Source organism: Pyxicephalus adspersus, chromosome 12 (assembly GCF_032062135.1).
Source record: "Pyxicephalus adspersus chromosome 12, UCB_Pads_2.0, whole genome shotgun sequence".
Taxonomy (NCBI): domain Eukaryota; kingdom Metazoa; phylum Chordata; class Amphibia; order Anura; family Pyxicephalidae; genus Pyxicephalus; species Pyxicephalus adspersus.
In genome coordinates this window covers 48,666,276-48,679,549 of record NC_092869.1, presented here as the reverse complement: position 1 = coordinate 48,679,549, position 13,274 = coordinate 48,666,276, and the positions used below count along the sequence as shown (strand labels likewise).

General features: G+C 41.1%; 1 protein-coding gene across 1 annotated transcript in view; it reads left to right on the top strand.

Annotated features, from left to right (window-relative positions):
* The window catches only part of MAPK1IP1L (mitogen-activated protein kinase 1 interacting protein 1 like), a gene marked incomplete in the record, with an annotated part of 4,385 nt that extends 3,269 nt beyond the window's left edge, over window positions 1-1,116 (top strand). The window contains 1 exon segment of the mRNA XM_072427965.1: window positions 814-1,116.
* Window positions 1,117-13,274: the final 12,158 nt, after the last annotated feature.

The following is a 13,274-nucleotide window of genomic DNA, read 5'->3' as shown; positions in this document are numbered from 1 at the left end:
TATCCCTGAATTTGATGGATCTGTGGGTTCTCGTTTGGGAGCCCTTTCACATAGCTTGTGAGTGTCATTCTTATACTTTGCTTTCTCACTGTGCGGGAAGGGGGAGTCATTCAGAGGTTGCTCTGTACTAAGAGCAGTGTAATGTTTTGCACATGAGTGCTACACAGATAGTAGGCCCTGTCGGGTTTTTGCCATCTGTGCCCCATCCTGATTGTCTTGGTGACTTGGTGTTAAAAGTGAAGGAAAATCCATAACCCTGAGTTACCAACAGAACAAGAAAAAGGTGAAACCTTCCAAAGGGGACACCCATGCCAGGAAAATTCCTCTGCCCTTGGGGGCATTTACATCCCAATTGGTGGCCATTGCCCCTTGAGCATAAAGTGATGGGAAATGCAGCAGGTGCCCCCATCGGCAGATTTCTTTTCTGTTCTTGTTTAAGGAGGAAATCTTTTGGGTATCAATGGGAGTAATATCATCCCAAGCAGGAAAATGACGGTAGGTGACTGGGTAAGGAATGTCAGCACAAGATATGGGGGACATGGTGATCATCACAGTACTAAAGTTTGGGTGCTTGGGCGGGCAAATATACTGGGTGGACTAATAAATTATGGCAAAGCCCTGGGCATAGCCACCAAAACTAGATAAAGGACGGGCAGCATTGAATCTTTAATGGCAGAGATGCAGATTGTCATAAGGAAAATGTATTGAATTGGGAAGAGATATTGGCTGGCAGTGACGCCATACGACAATGCCACCAATCAGGGACTGATATTTATTATTCACGTAGGACAATGACACTTGTTCTTTTTTCAGATTGCACCCGATTGAAGAGTTGCCTATTGAACATTATACCAGAAGAGTTCAGGACAACAAACTCCGGCTTAAAGCCTTTTTATTATTGTGCCATGGGAGAGGGCGGTGATTACAAGAAGAGCAGGAAGTCATATTTTGGATATACCAGTTTTTTTGAGGACTTATTTGTATATCAAACACTTGCTGTATTTTATGTAACATGTTGGAGATACAATCATAAATGCTACATTGAAACACAAAGCCGGATTTTTTTTTTCTTTAAAGACACTAAATTGAATTAAATGTCCTTTCTGCAACAATGAACACATTGCTTTATTTTGGGATTAAACCCCAACCCCGAGCCCTCTTTATTATTTGAGTAATGAAATTCTTTTTCAGGGAAAGTGATTTGTATTCCCACATTCACTAAATATTCTGAACTCTTAGTTCTTGCTGTGGCAGAATCTTCGCATGTGATTGGATAATTTGGTAAATGATGGCTGTAAGTAAGCGGGGACCTAGAAGTAGGAGAGGGTCCTCCGTGGTCATTGCATGCACTCTTCTTTCAAAGGAGGAGATCAGCACTGGAAGCCTCAAATTAAATATTAACAAACTGACCTTGTATTTCATAGGAGACCCCACCAAATGTTTGTTAGGCTGCATACATGTCAAAACTGGTCGTGCTTATTGCGTACTGTGTATACAGCACTTTAATTTGTCACTGGAAACAATCATAACGGATAGTTTCCAGCGACAGTTATCCTATGAGTGTACATAGCTTTGGTCTTGCTGCCTAACTCCCAAGTGGTGGCACAAAACTACTAGATTGTTTACTCTTTGAGATAGTGTCACTGTCTGTATTCATTTGCAACCCCTATTTAATGTACAGCGCTGCGTAATATGTTGGTGCTATATAAATCCTGTTTATTATTAATAATAATGAAAATCCCAAAGCTAGGTAAAGCTAAGCCAAGCCTCATCACATCCCACAATGCAGGACTGGAACCCCTCTATATGGAAGTCATTCAACATGGAAGACTGAGGACCTCTTGTGGCAATAAATCAGTACTGCATTTTCTTGCACTATTGAAGCCATGTTTTCCTTTATCACAGCAGCCGATGTGGGGGCAAGAAGGTAGGAATAGGGTCACCATTAGGTAGGATTTCTGATATTTTCATTCTAGAATTGTTTGTTAGATGCACAGTAACATGCATTGGGATCATGCAGATACTAGACACATCTCCTTTGCATTCACTCTTTCAGGATGTTCAATTCTTGACCATATCTATTCCAGGTTTGCTGGATCATCCAGGTTCCCCCATGATAGTTTATCTCCTCCAGTCTTGGAGAGCCTTAAAAAATCAGACCCATTGTGTGAGTGCATTTATTGTACCACTTGACATTATCAGGTATCCTAAATATAAGGCTTGTGTATCCAAATTGTGCTATAGGACCATGTGACTAGAAGTTACGTCTTGCCTTTGGATATGTTTTGTTTGTACTAAGCAGTCAGGTGGGAGAGAGAACGGCTTATTATTAGCCCAATGTCTTGTGGATCATTTGCAGCACATAGCCTTTTCATTTCATATTCTGCTTGGAAACCTATTTTAAAAAGAAAAAAAAATTAAAGTTGGGCTCTAGAATTTGTGAAAGAATGAAATGAAATTAGTCAAAGGGGTTTATAAATAAAGCGGTGAATCTGACATTCACCGAGACATTCCCTGGTGGAAAATCTTCAAGGTCAGTGCTTTTCCAAGGCAGTAAAAACTTTACACAAAGCCAAAAGTATTTTAATTTCCCTTTCGAAGGGGTTTTAAGGGGGAATTAAAATGTGTTTAAATCAAATACCATGAAAGACTTTATACCCAGATCCTCCCTAGGGGAGACAGGGCGCTCACCACAACTGATGAATGGGCATGAAGATTGGCACCTTCACTACTAAAAGATGGCAATACCCAGCCAGCACATGAGAAAGAATGGAGAATGCAAAGGTCACAATGGAGATCAGTGGTGTTTGTGTGAAATACTGGGGCCACTTTTAATAGAACCCTTTTATAAATTTGTTGTGACGACTATAATCCAATAGGAGCGCCCGGCTATGTCACCACCCAAACTGCTGTGTACCCTTCATAGCGCTCACCTTCTGCCGCTGCAAATACCAAACGTAGCGACATTGCTTCAAGTCCTGACTGGGATCACAGCAATGGATATCCGAAGTCAGATTTCTTGTAGTACTCAATGATTCCTCTCCTAAGATGCCCCACCGGGCCACTAGGGGATACGATTGTGATGGAGGATGGAAGAAGAACCCCTGAGCACTAAGGGGGACACAGGAGAATGATATCTCTAGCAAAGATTCCCCCCACGACACCACACAGGTATGATGGAGGTTGAAAGGACGAGCCAATGAGCAGGAAGGACACAGATTATTGATTCCTCGCTCTATAACGCCCCCACCAGGTCACTATGGGACACAGCTGTGATGGAGGTTGGAATGAAGAACCCCTGAGCACCAATGGGAACATGGGGGATTGAGAATACCATTAAAGTTCTAGCTTACCAGCAAACCGTTGGGGATGATTCTTCATCAACAGCATAAGGGCACATAGGGAGGTGTAAAGTGTTCAACTGCACAAGGGCCCCGGAGCCTCTTCAGCCAACACCAGCCTCAAGTCTGTTGGGTTGGGGTGGGTTAGTTTCGCACAGGGGCCCACTATTGTTTTTGTCCACCACTGATAAATGGATTAGCATTCAGTGGTACTTATAAAGAGATTTTCCTTACCTGATAAAGTTGCTTTATGAGTAAGAAATTTGCCCGGATTTATTCTGCCCACCGACATCAGCTTCATATCCCACAAAGACAAAAATAAAAGAGACAAGGCGGACTTGTTCTATACAAGCCATTTATTGGAAAAGCCATCTATATGTAGGATAAAGTTTGTGTTACATGCTTGTCAGTAACAGTAGAAAAATAGAACTGCGGTGAAAACCTCTGTACAACAGCAATGGTATCTGATAAAAGAGATTAGCATTATACCAACACAGGACACAAATTCAAGTCTGAAGTACCTAAATAAAAATACTATTCTTTAAAAACACTATGTACAGTCCGAGTGATAAACAAGTCTTACAAAGTACTGGTTTATGCAGGTTGTACAAAACACTTGCATAGGAGGTGAGAAAATTAGTTCCCAAGGTTTTGTCGTCTTCATTTTTTCCGAGCCTTTAGTGGGGAAGGCACTTGACTTTTAAGATAGTTACAGACATTCAGAAATAAAACAAGCGTCTTCATATGGTGAAAGCACAGAGAGTCTCGGAGTCCCGGACAAATCACAGGCAGAATGGTCCTAAATGAAGAAAACTTTACACAAATAAAAAGGAAAGCGGACGACATGAGCAGAGCGGACGACAACAGACAGCGGCGGCACTTTACAAAGCTTTTCTGGGTTTTTGGAACTGGGCACAGATAATACAAAGATGTCTGCTTCACATTCACCACCAGCTTGGATGAATGGATTGTCTAGAAACGCCCGTGTACTCCTATTGATCAATCCATCATATTGTAACATGTGTGCCCAGCACAGGTGGAGGGGTCTTTGGGGCATCAGGAAAGCGGTTTTGCTTGTTGAAGCTGTTGCATTTGTTTGAACTTAACTGCCATCTGGCACTTTCCATCATTGCCATTGGGTGCTCCTTGGCATCATACAATCTGCCACAGATTCCAGATAAACATTCACCCCCCTCACATCTCCAGCCTCTGACTTGCATGCCACCCAAAGCAAAGGAGTGGGCATAAGGGGCAGCTGGAAAGTGCAGAGGAACCCAAACATGAAGGTGTGGAAGTTATCCATGATATAGATTGAGATACATTTTGGGGAGGTGGGAAATGATGTCACATGAAACATTTGGCAGCAGTTATACATTGCATTCTTTATCTAACTTAAATTACATTTGGTGTTACAGAAGTCGGTGTATTCTAAGCCGTTTGCAGCTTTAAAGGATCCACATGTGTGAATCCAGAGGTGAATCTGTGCTGGGAAAAGCAGCAGACTCTCAACCAATCTTAGGTGAACAACTCGATTTCCTGCCCAACATGTCTACGGGGTAACCAAAGCAGTCCCATCATGGATGGTCTATGGTGGCCTTTAGGGCTGCATGGCCATCACCCAGACCTGCAGGCACACAACTCGGCCCAATCCTTTGCTTTGGGATCACCTCCTTGTACACATATAAGGTGAGCTGTATATTACCATGATATAGCCATCTATTCACCTTTAGGAATATGCACACCTAATATCTGGTCCTGGCTGCCTTTTACCCATTTCTTGGCACAAGATGGTTGGAGGCTTTACCAGCCAATCACACGCAATGGAAATCCTGGGTGCAAAAAGGTCAAATAACCAAAGTCAAGGTAAATATATCCATAAATTATGGAGGATACAAGGAAATTCATTGGAGTCATATGGAATGCAAAGTAATTTTTCACCAATTCATTCCTCATACAGACAAGCGCTGGGTGTTTATAGGAGGAAAATAGAAACCTCAGGTTTATCTACAATGCATCAGCAGCCAGGTTCTGCTCAGTTGCAGGTGATTGACATTTTTTGTTGTTGGAATGATTGAAACCCCTCGCCGGCATTTTGCAGCTTTATGAGACAATTCTGAACTGATCTGCCCATCCCTGAGTCCCTAGGAAACACGTTGCTTCTTTATGTAACTACCATGACAAATTATATAGATTTTCAATGAGATTTTAATGCCCGGTACAAAATAAACTGCCCAGATCTAAATGCTAAAAGGAAATCATCTTGCAACTTAGCAGCCCTTCAGTAGAGCGGCTGCATTGGTTTTACTTCTACAAAAAAAGACTTATTGGTTCTGCCGGGTGCTGGTTACTTCCTACTATTCCCATCATCCCACCATGTAATGGACGTGTTGGGCTGCAATATGGTTTTTTGGGTAGACATCGGCTTTAACTCTCCATTCTCTCCAAAATAAAGGTCTGTCCGGAGTTAGATTTTATTGAACATGCAGCACTGAAATTTTAACCCAGGGATGGCCAGGATCAGCGAGTCTGCAGTAAGTCACACAATGCAATTTATGTCATGCAAACCGGGCTGCAATACTAGCATGGCAACTGAACATTATTGTAATGCCTGCAGAGCATCGCACTCATTTCACATTGCTGCAGGAGACATCCAATGCAGCGTTTCCCAAGTCTGCACTTTATGCGTCTGATGAGGCTCAGTGACATGGAAGTAGTAAATCTCAAGGCTCCTCTTAATAGAAAAGTCTTATTTATTAAGGCGACCGAGAGCAGCAAACTGCAGCAACCACAGTGATCATTGCCGGGATGATTAATGAAGGAATGAAATTTCAATTAATTCTCAATAAATAGCCTCCCAAAAAAATGCATCAATCCCAACAATTTTCCAACCTTTCCCACATTTCTTGAAATATTTACTCTCTATAATAGAACTTTTGGTGTAAAAAAACCCTATAGTGCCCAGTCATGTGATCATAGGTCACGTCAATCCCGCCAAAAAGTGGAGGATCGGTGTGCAGCAACACTTACTGGCTGCCTCACTGCCACCCCCATATGCAGCTCTGACATGAATCGCTTTATTAAATTATTACACCAATGTTCTGCCCAGACCAGACTTTTCAGTACCCACCCAGCTGTTTGGTCACAATACCTCGGCCATTATAACATTCATCGTGAATCAGTAACATCATCCTAAGCACTGCACAATATTCTGCATGCAACCAAACTGGAAAATGCCAATCATTGGTTTATAGAACCATCTAGAACAACACATACACTCACACCACTCAATTTAATACATTTACATTTGTTTTTAGAAAAAGATTTAGAACTACCGACTTGAAGCTCCTAAAGGGCCAATCTCCCCACATGTTAGTTTTGGACGGATGACGGCAGGATGAATTGCCCATTCTTTCCCTGGCCATTACTAGGGGCCATTCACTATATACAGAATCATCAACATTATAATGAACACAAAAACTGATCATAGAAATCACAGCTAAATTCAGCTTTAAAAGTGAACCTTTTTCATTGCACATTCCTAGAGTTGTTGCGACTCAATATCAAACAATATGGAAAATCTGGCAATTTATATCACTGGGATCCAATTATGAATGATTCCCAATGGTCGAATCTCTCTACAGATCTCCTATTAAAACAATGACTCGTTCTGCCACCTAGTGGCCTTTTGTCAAAACTGCTCAATACAAAACTTACAGGAAAGAAACAAATGTGAATTGAAAGGTGAATCATTTAGAAATAGAGAGCATTGTGTTGGAAAGGAGTTTTCTAGAAAAGTGAATCTCCACTTTAACAGCAGATGAGGCACGATGAAAACACATTGACATGTAGCACCAAGTCAGGACAGATCTGTGACATCTTGTAGTACTGTACTAGTACGTGACCCAATAACAAAGCCAAACCCAACAGTCACCTCGTATTCCTCGGCAGGGGAAAGTATTGCATTCTCCAAACCATGACTATATCCTCTATGTTTTCCATGTACACACATTGTGTATTCTTTTGTTTGCTCTTCAATTTACACTTTCTCTTTAAATATCATATTATATATATATATTAATCTATAAAAAAAAATCTGGATAATAAATCCAATTATAAAAGATCTGATAATGATTGAAATATTGGGAATCTAATGGGATCTCTGCACTTCTGTGTAACAATGCAAACCATGAACGCAATCTAAGAAACATCAGTCCGCAGCAGTTTACGATTGTCCAGCTGATTGTCAGGGCAGCAGTTCTGGAGAATGGTCCAATATCACCTGATCACATGACTAGTGGAATGGAGGGCTCCTGGTGATGACAACACGCTGGGGTTTTGTGTCAGGAGACCTAAGGAGAAAAATCGCATTTCATGGTAAATATTATTCAACAGGATTTATATAGCGCCAACATATTACGCAGCGCTGCATCAATACTAATGCTTTACCAAGAGGTGGCCAAGAATGTAGCACTTCAGACTCAAGAAGTCACCCAAGGAAAGAGGGGATTCTGTACCCGGGGGATATTGAAGTTTTTAGAATCGTTCAGATGACACATTAGTAATATTGCTCTCTTGACAACTCTGGAGCCATCGCTGCAGAAACAGAAGAGTTGTCACCAGTGGATTGTTCATCATAGGCTTTAGGTTTAGTTATTTCATATCATGGCAATGCCCACCTGGATGGCTGGCACCATTAATATATATATTATTATCCAATGTAATAAATGGCAGGCAATGAAATAAGCTTTGCAAATATTCAGCACAATACACATTGCTAAATCACCAAGCACTAACTGCACCAGATAACACTCACAAAACACGTACATAACAACCGCGAACCTCCAGGTAACAAAACTTTACACATACAATCCGGGTCTGACCCGTCACATGACCTCACCTCCTAACTTACACAATAAATCTGCCGCCCAGGCTGAGCCAGTGTCTCTGCTATATTGGAAGTATCAGAGGGCTCATGGTAATGGGAAAATGCAGCTGACACCTCTCCTTAACCTCTTCAATAACAGCTGCATCTGACCTGCATCTGACCTGCATCTGACGAGCTTCAAGCTGCTTTCACATTCTCATTGTATGGAGAGAGAAGCAGATCTGATGCATACAAGAGCCAGCCGACACAGGACCTTACCCAAACATTACCAATAATATTACACTTGCAAAGAATGGGAGCAGCTTTGTCAGACAAAAAGCTCCTGAAACTATTTACTCTGTGTAGTCATGCACATTATAAAGAATTTACAAGCAATAGCATCAGAATGAGACCAAATAATCTGGAATAAAATGATGCTGCAAAGAAGGATCTTACTCTTGTGATCTGTGATTGATGTATTGGTGCGGGAGGGCAAAAAAAGAACTGTCAGATAAATGACCTAAACTTTACTTGCTTCCCTCTGGAATCAGACATATGTTATGTTTAGTAATTGAATCTCTCATTATACCTCATATCTTGCTTCTACACTACACCTGAGGGAGATTTTATATGGAAAAGCAAACTTTATTCCACAAGATGTTCTGATCCCTAGAGGAGAATGAGTTTAGTGATAATACATCCAGGCTGGGGGGGTTATTATAAATAATTCTCCTGTTATTCTGATCTAGATGTGAAAGAATTAGAAGATAACTTTTACTATTGGGACTGCTCTGCTCTTTTGATAATTGACCAATACATGGCAGAATGAGTCTTGGTTTTATTATGAATCGATGCAAACAATGTGTAGCAATCCGAATGGCTGCGAACTACAGGTGAATTCATGGGTGAAAGATTGTAAATATGACGGCAGGGTGGTTAATAATCATTAATGCTTCCGGAGAACAGGCAGAACCATCACAGAAGGCATAATAATGGGAAGCATATAGTGGGGGAACATTGCTTGATTTGCTCTGATCGGTTTGCTTGGATTTATTGGGAGCCGAGATCTGGGAAATGCACAAGGCCCGGGGAACTTTTCTTCCTAAATCAAATGTAAAAAATCTTTTTTTTTTGTAAACCTCTATTATTGAATATTATGTATTTGAGTCTATTCATGTCACTGTCAGAGGATTCCAAGCTCACAATGTTCCTAACATTTGGCTGATTATGAAGGGTCACTAATAACCTACCAATATATTTGTTGGGATAAAGAAGGAACCAGCAAATAGACGAACATACAAACTTTGAGACAGCATTGTGTCTGCACCCTGGACCCATTGCTGGTCGGCCAGGGTGCTCAGGGTGCACAATAAGCTCTCATTATATCATGAAATACAAAGCATTTTCCTGGATCTCACACACGAGGAACAAACAGAACCACACAAAAACTAAAAATCAAGTTTCTACGCATGGTCAGCATGGCCTTAAAAAACAACAAGGATCCTTTGCTTTGATAAGCTTTAGTTTTATAAATGAAATATATAGAGAGCCTATTTGGATAATTATTGGTAATGTTTCAGCTGGTAGGAAATGCTGATTTGTGTTACCTTGGCTGGGCTAGAGGAAGCACCGGCCGCTTTGTCTAATGACAAATGATATCCAGAGATCCCCGAAAACATTTCATACATGCAGCATGGCAGACGGAGCCCTTATTGCATCCCTATCGGCAGGGATATTGAAGGCAATGAAGAAAATATAGCACCACAATGTAAAATATACATTTACACTGTTACAAGAGCAAACATTTCAAGCATATGATTTCTAGGTAATAAATCTGTGCACCTCTGCAGCACATACATTTCTACAAATGGTAAGATGTAAATCTGGCAACTAAAACTGCACGTCAGTAGCACATTTCTATATGTTTTATTCCTGGAAAGAAAAGTTCCAAGTATGGGCAAAGTTCTTGATGATCTCCAGAAATTGTAGTGAACTAACTGGGCTGACAACTCCTGTGCTGCATGGAAATCTCCAGCACCGATGTCAGTACTACAGAACACCTGGCTGTTAGGTTATGGAGATGAGAGTACTACAGAACACCATATACAATTTACATGCAGCGGAAGCAGCACACTCCCTGCACTACAGAAAGTGAGAGATCGCTGCATTTCCTGCAAATTAATATTTCAGTACTGTAAACGAACCAGAAAACTGCATCTAGTTAGGATTTACATCTTCAGAAATATGGAAGCTGCTTTTGGCGTTTTTCCCCATTTGTATTAGTAGTTGTTGTTGTTACTGGCATAGAGCGCACAATATGAGAGAACATACTATACCTAGAACTACCATGAGAGACCCTAATATACCTTACTATGATCCATAATCATCCCAGCTGCCCACATCTTACTAACCATTATTGGGCCTGGTCTTCCAAATGTTTGTAAATGAAGCACAGAATCTGTTTCCTTATAATACATAAGGACAGGTGTGACCTGAGCCAGAAACTTCTAGCAGGTATTCACCAAGTGAATGTTTGTGGCCCCTTGGGTGATTGTCACGTGAAGAGGGCTTAGATAACCACATGAACAATTCGCTCACAAAAAACTCCTTCTCATCCTTGAACTTGCCATCGCTTTCATCTTGGGATAATAAAAAGTTTTATTTGGACTTCCTGGTCCTTGCAGTATCCCGCAGGACCTGTTTATAGCACAAAACTCTCACTTTGCCCTGAAAGTCCCAGGTGATGACATAAAAGCTTCTATTCCTATAGGAAGATCCTTTCTTCTGTATTATAACACAGCAACTTCCTAAAAAGAAGCCAACTGCCAATTATGCAAAACATATTTCATGACTTGTATTACCATGACATGGCCATACCGATATTACCAATATTTAGAACTGGTCACTGTCATTATAAAGAATGTGCCCCAGCTGACTGAATTCAGTCTTTATTTTATAATTTTTTATTAAATAAAAAATGGCCATTAAAAAAGATCAGCCAAAGACAAAATTGCCATTTGAATGCCGCAGAACATCTGCAAGCACACAGTACAATTTAATTGTTAGAGGAAATCCCAGCCTTGCATAGTGTGTGCTGCATGGTCATTGATTTAGAATAGAACCTAAACACACAGCTGGGGTACAAGCACCCTGCAGAGGACCACCACATACACCCCATGCTGCTACTATACTAAACTGCATTGACCCATAGCAAACAATCAGAACCTTCTACTCATTTTACACTTTAAAGTACATAAACAATTCACCTTTAATTACACCCGACAATCATGCTAGTAAGGTATTTTCTATCCTAGGGTGACAACACTCGCATTCACAAAAGTGAATTCTGATTGTTTGCTATGGGTTACTGAATGCAAAATTTATTGATGAGATCCTTGTAAGGCCTAGAACCTTTCTGATAAAATGAACGGATCTGAAAGGGAATTAACTGGTGAATGTTGGTGTATATATCTAAAGTATGGAAGTCAGGCTATGTGAATGAATAAATGGTTCAGAACAAATGTGCTTGTAATTCACCAAATCAGAAAAGAAGAATATAATTCTCGTGTGACAATTTTTAGACATCTGTTTGATTGGAATTTGGATCAGACCAGCAGCAGATCTGCTCGTGTTTACAGCCAATAAACAAATGATAAAATGACATTAGGCAAATCAAAGGGTAAAATCCATTCAATAATAAAATGTCAAAACTGCCATACGATTCTATTATTATTATTCATAAACAGGATTTATATAGCTGCAAAGTTCACAAATTATTACCTAGGGTGTCCTGATACAAAGATCTGGTGACTGCGGCTGTGCTGGCAGCTGTAATAAATAAGGATGTGATCTAGGGAGCAGAGCCAATCTATAGCTGTGAGATTGGAAGCTCCTCCTCCTGGACTAGAATTTCCACCCCTGGCCACTGCCACAGAAGCTGCCCCGTCTACCTCCTGGCTTCTTCAGGTAAGACGGACCAGGACATCCCGGAATGTTTACAACTGCCAGCATGGATAAAAGGGGCACTGGGCTACAATGACCGGATCTCTGCATCCAGACATCCTGGTGAGGTTCTAGCATTTAGTTCATCAATGTCCTATTAGGCCAGCAGCAGAATGACAGCCCTGGAAGTTGCAGCTTTACAAGTCGNTAATAGCAGCGCCCATATTTGTAGGAAATCTGTCATGTGGGGGTAACACAAACTGCTGACCTCTGCATGTAAGAAGGTTCATAATGTCTTATGGATGAGGAGCGCACATGAAATATATAGACCATGAGTTCTAACACTTTGAGGCTTTGGTATTGCCTACATGTTGGTGTATGAATTAAATGTTCTAAAAATTTAGAAACAGCCAAGATTTAGTATTCTCAGAAGGAGATCAGGGATGGTAGCTCTATGTTCTGTCATCATGACATTGTCTTTAAATTCCCATTAACCTCTTTGGCGGTCTCATTGTATCAGTAATGTTGAATGTCAGTGGTTCCTTTCTGTTTAAATTTCCCGCTGGTCACGCCCTGCAACACACCGCCCCGGCATACCCACGCATTCCATTGATCTTACTGGGGATGCAACGCCAGGGGACACAGATTCCGGGCAGACATTGCCGGAGGACGCCGCAAGCTCGTTGGAACTGGGAAAGTCCTATACAATGCTACCCTGAGTGTGGCTCGCTTTTTGTACTGAAAATTAACCCCGAGCCACACTTGGGAATAATGTCAGGGAGGTTAAAGGTAATTTACAATTTTCACATCTGAGCTTAATGCATAGCAGCCAGCACACAATCATACATGAGACTGATATATATATATATATATATATATATATTTTTTTTAATTTGTTCTTTGAAAAAAGTGTTTATTCAATCAATTTCTGAAGAAGCTGCTGGTGGCGGTTTTCACTTTTTCTGGCTGACCACTAGAGGGCAGCAGAGAGGCTGAAATGGTCGGCCCCCTGCTGATAATGTCATGTCTTAAGCTACGTACACATGTCAGATTTTTATCGCCCGATAATCGGCATCGGCCAATTATCGGGCGAAAATCTGCCGTGTGTACAGTCGGTGTCGTCCATC